Source organism: Myotis davidii, unplaced genomic scaffold (assembly GCF_000327345.1).
Source record: "Myotis davidii unplaced genomic scaffold, ASM32734v1 scaffold1017, whole genome shotgun sequence".
In the NCBI taxonomy this organism is placed as follows: Eukaryota; Metazoa; Chordata; class Mammalia; order Chiroptera; family Vespertilionidae; genus Myotis; species Myotis davidii.
This window is the reverse complement of record NW_006288361.1, coordinates 1074131-1079533: the sequence shown is the minus strand read 5'-3', so window position 1 is coordinate 1079533 and position 5403 is coordinate 1074131.

The window sequence follows — 5403 nt, the reverse complement described above, 5'->3', positions numbered from 1 at the left end:
AAACTGATGGAGTCCATAACATTTGTTGAAACTGAAGAATTTATGTTCTACATTTATGCATATTTAAGGACTGACACCCCATCTCAGGAAATCATTGTTACTTTTCATTATAGTTAGTACCACACATATGTATCACAGTGAATATTGACTTTGTTGTTTGAACCTCCAATCCTTTGGATGGTAAGGATATTCAATTCTAAGTCACACACTGAGAATAGATGCTTGGCATAGATGTTCCATCATGAATTCTTACTTCATGGTCAATAGAAAGTAATTAGAATTGTTAGGAAAAGATGCACATAATGAAATGAAAGAGTGACAAACATTTAGAATGTATTATACATACATGTACCATAAACAGTACCAAGATTATTATATTTAATGCAATAGGTCAGTGGTCGGCCAAGCGCGGCTCGTGAGCCACATGCGTCTCTTTGGCCCCTTGAGAGTGGCTCTTCCACAAAATACCACGTGCAGGCACACATATATAGTGCAATTCAAACTTCGTGGCCCATGCGCAGAAGTCGGTTTTCAGCCTGAGCGAGTCTATTTGAGGAAGTGGCGTTGGAAGAAGTGGGGGTACATTCACTAAGGTCGACCCCTCAGATTGAAGATGTTTTTAGCAAAGGCCAGGTTAAGAGTACCCTAATAAGTTAATAACAATGTACCTACCTATATAGTTTAAGTTTAAAAAATTTTGCTCTCAAAAGAAATTTCAGTTGTTGTACTGTTGATATTTGGCTCTGTTGACTAATGAGTTTGCTGACCACTTCACTATACAACGTTGGAAATCACGGAAGCTCCATGAGGACAGGGTCTATTTTGTTGTTGACCACTGATCTATTTCCAATTCCTAGAACAGGATGGGCTTGGCAAATAGGCCCTCAATAACTTTGTGAAAGGAATGAGTGCTAATGTAGTTGGCAATCCTATTGGGAACACAGGAAAAGAGAAAATGAATAAGGCTTGACTGTGAAACTAGTAAAAAAGCAAGAAAAGAAAGTAACTCCTTAAAACTAGAGGAAATTTTACAACCTATGTACGAACTCATGAAAAAGTTCTATACTAAAACTGAAATAGCCAACACTGCACTCTAGTCTTTGTGGTTCTAACCAGAAGTCATACAAAAACTAAAAACTTGTAGTTCTAGCACCCAGGATGTGGGGGCCTTTGTGGGGGCTTTATTTTTCATGAAAGAGAGCTACTTCCAGCCCAGGGAATTGGAGGTGGGAAGGAAACTCTAGGTTTCGTGGCAGTGGGGCAATAGTCCCCCGAGGTCTCTGATATTTTCAGAAATTCTCTGACGTGATATAGAAGGCTACCAGAGAAGACTCCATTGGTAGGCATGGTTTAGCAGCTGACAAAAGCCAGATAGCAACAAGTCAGCCAGGAGATGATTAGTCATAAAAGAATACTTGGTTTCATAGTTACACTGAAGGAGAAACTTAATCTAAAGGATATCATGACAAATTATAAGAAATCACAAGCCCCATATGCTATGAGTTGAATTTTAAGTCCAAGCTAATAATCACATTTTTTTAAATGTGCATTAAGTATAGATCTGTCTCAACTCCTGGGTTGAACTGCCTCGACATGCTTCATTCTTAAAATGGTTGTGTTTTATATTTATCATGATAAAGGTGTTATTTTATGTATAAACCAGAGGCCTGGTGCACAAATTCATACACGGGTGGAGTCCCTCTGCTTGGTGATCAGGGATGATGGAGTGTGGGGGCAGGAGTGCCAGGGGGAGGGACTATGGGAGGTTGGCCCCAGCAGCAAGGTAACCAATGGCCAATTCTGCGAGGAATCAGGCTACCACCTCTGTCCTGTCAGGGTCCACGGTGTGGGTGAACCGGATTCTGGGCTGTCAGGGCACAGGCAGCAAGGTCTGGGTCAGTGCACTTCATAGCTACCAGATGGTTGACCAGTCGTCTGGTCGTTCTGCTGTTAGGTCAGTGGGCTTTTATTATATAGAATATAATGGCGATTATTACAAAATGTTTGGGCAAATAACAATTAATTAAATCTATCTCTATGCTATAGTGATAGTCCAAAATAATTAAACTACAATGACCATAATTAAAATCAGAAAATTTGTGAACATTGATTTTATAATTATCAATTATAAAGAATGACATTTCCTCCAAGGAATAGTGAGAAAATACATGCAGAGTTCTACTTTAGCCTATTTTTTTTTAAATCCTGACTTCCTGAGTGATACTGACTATATACTTGTACAATAGTGAACTACTACTTATGTGAATGGAAGTAAGGTGATTCCACTGAAGATCTTATGAGCTCTTGTCATTAATACTACCGTTCTTGGCATGAAGACTTCCTGTTTCCTCCCTGTGTCTGCGACATCTCCAGTGAAATAGCACACATGAGCTTTCTATTTGACTCTTTCTATTGTCTTTCCCCTCTCTAGGACCACATTGATAGATCTCCCATTAGGCTCAGCGAAGCCAGCAACAGATGCTCCCCTAGCTGAGATGATCTGTCTGATCTTGTCAATAGCAAGCTTTTCCATTTATTTGTCCTCAAAGAAACAGACTCCCGGTTCTTTCTGAATCACAATTGTAACTCTCATATATTGAACTTAGCAAGGATCCCTTTGAAAGTAATTAAAGTACTGGCCTTTATGTTTATTTAGGTAAAAAGAGATCCTTACTGTTTCTTTGGCTGTACCCTAGCCCAGGAAACAATTAGCTGGGGTCAGGGCCACAGCTTGAAGGGACAGAGATTTCATCTTTCACAAATGGAGGATATTTGCCCACCTTGATCACTGCTATCCACATCCTTTCAGGTTTTATTGTAGATTTTTGTTTCATCTAGCATACTCTTTTAGTTTTCAAAACTTATAGCTCCTTTCCCCCCTTCCGCCCCCCCAAAAAAAAATCTTTAGAGGACAAACATTTTCCACTGGCTCTTCCTCGTGACAAACCTCAGATAGGGCCAGTCTAACTTACTCACCAACCCCACACTGACAAGTATTAGAGTCTCATGCTCCAAATAAGAATGGTTACGCATTTCTTTAGTCTTCTAAGGCTGCGTTTCTATTGATTTTTTAAAAGTAAAATTTGATAAGCTGCAGTCTGTGGGATAGGATTTGATGTACTAAGAGACAAAAAAGTTTGCCTATATATGTTTCTCACATTCATCAAACAACCCTTTCAGATCAATCTGTTCTTGTAAAGATTGGTCCCAAGGTCCTGAATAGGACTTAGATTACTCTAGACAACATATCTAGTGTCTCGAATGACAGAATGGAGAATGACTGTGTGATGATGCAGACACCCCTTACAGGGTGCCCCTGGCCCAGAGGAGATGGGGTCTAATCAAGATCTTGCAAGGAGAAGCCACCTACTAATGGAGAGCAGATAAACCACCTGAGACATTGAGGAAAATGGCATGTCTCTTTCTCAGAGATCAGTAAAGGTATGGGTTTCTATCCAATATACATACACTCACTATGGTTCAAGAAAATGTGCCTTGCCCTAACTGGTTTGGCTCAGTGGATAGAGCATTGGCCTGCGGGTTGAAGGTCCCAGGTTTGATTCTGATCAAGGGCATGTACCTTGGTAGCGGGCACATCCCCAGTAGGGGGTGTGCAGGAGGCAGCTGATTGATGTTTCTCTCATCGATGTTTCTAACTCTCTATCCCTCGCCCTTCCTCTCTGTAAAAAAATCAATAAAATATATTTTTTTTTAAAAAGAAAATGTGCCTTGCTGTGCTTGATATATATTCTGATGCCTTCAGCACTAGACCTATGGATCAGAGATACAACTATTTCATCAATAGAAGTGAGTTATTTGTTCCTCTCCTGTAAATCACCTGGGTGGATAAGTTGAAACAAACAATGACTACACTCAGATTCTTAAAATGAACATTTATTTGGTGGGTGAGAGAGGGTAGTTAACAAGAAATCGGTGATAATATCTGCCTTTCCCCAACACTTTGGTCCCAGGGTAGGATGTAGTCATGTCAGTCTTTCTTCTCCAGGTTGTATAGGACCAGCAGTGCATGTCTTGGCCATCGCATTTCTTGGGTTGTGGTTTAGCTGCTATTGAGTCCCCCACAAAGGCTCTTGTTATGGAGAAAGAGGAAGTGCAGAACTTGATCTCACCTGCCATTCAAATATGCAGATTACAATACATCAATTACAATAACCCCAGCCTGTGGCTTGGTCCCCTTTTACTAGTCCATTGCTATACTTCTTTGTCAAAAATAGCGCACTAGTCTTTATAGTTCTATGTTCCTTAGGTCGCTGCAAGTGTATAGACTTACTCCTAGTTACACATTTACTCATTTACCTCTAAGGCCCACTTATTAGAAGTAAGGGTTACTCACAAGTTGGCTCAATTACTCTAGCTTGCTTACTAAAGAAAAGTTTAGTAACACTAAAAACTAAATAATGTTTTTTATTATCTTATAAAGAATATGAAATTGTCAGATTATTTAAGTCATTTACATGAAGAGTACCCAACAAACTCAATATCTGACTCTAAATGTATTTGGCTTGGTTTGCATATTACCTTGTTCCAAGGCAAGATAGTTACAGTGACAATTTTTGGTAAAATACTAGGTGTCCAAAATAACGTATGTACATTTTTTAGTAAAATTTTACTTAGTAAAATAGACAATTATTATCATTATTGTTATTGATACACAGAAGTACGACATAGTCTAGACATGCTTGCAGTTCAATTTATTACATATGGTATAGGAGAGGGGTGGGGAATGTCCAGCCCGTGGGCCATGTAAGGCCCATGAAGTCAGTTGGTCTAAACCTGCCAAGGCATTAGGGGTGAGTTAATTAAATGTTTGACCAAATAAAGCAGGCCAATTCTTAAGCTGAGAATTTTGTATGGTCCCCGAATGATGTTATAAATATCCAAATGGTCCTAGACAAAAAAAGGTTCCCCACCTCTAGTGTAGGAGTATGGGGGAAATGAGAATTCTGACACCATTCCCAGTTCCAAGGAACAGCCCTTGTCCTTCCATTAGTATAAATTTACAAACCATGTAATTATCACCATTTAATTGCAGCTTTTTCTTTGTTTAACATAATTTGAAGACTACATCAAAGGTAAACCATAAAAAAGAATTCTTCATTTTTATTTTTTTTAATTTATTTTTTTAATTAGATCTTTATTGTTCAGATTATTAAAGTTGTTCCTCTTTTTTCCCCCCATTACTCCACTGCACCCAGTTCCCACCCCACCCACCTCCCTCACTCCCCACCCACTGTCCTCATCCATAGCTGCACGATTTTTGTCCAGTCTCTTCCCGCATACTCCTCACTCCTTTCCCCCGCAAGAATAGTCAGTCCACTCCCTTTCTATGCCCCTGATTCTATTATAATCACCACTTCATTCTGGTCATCAGATTATTTATTC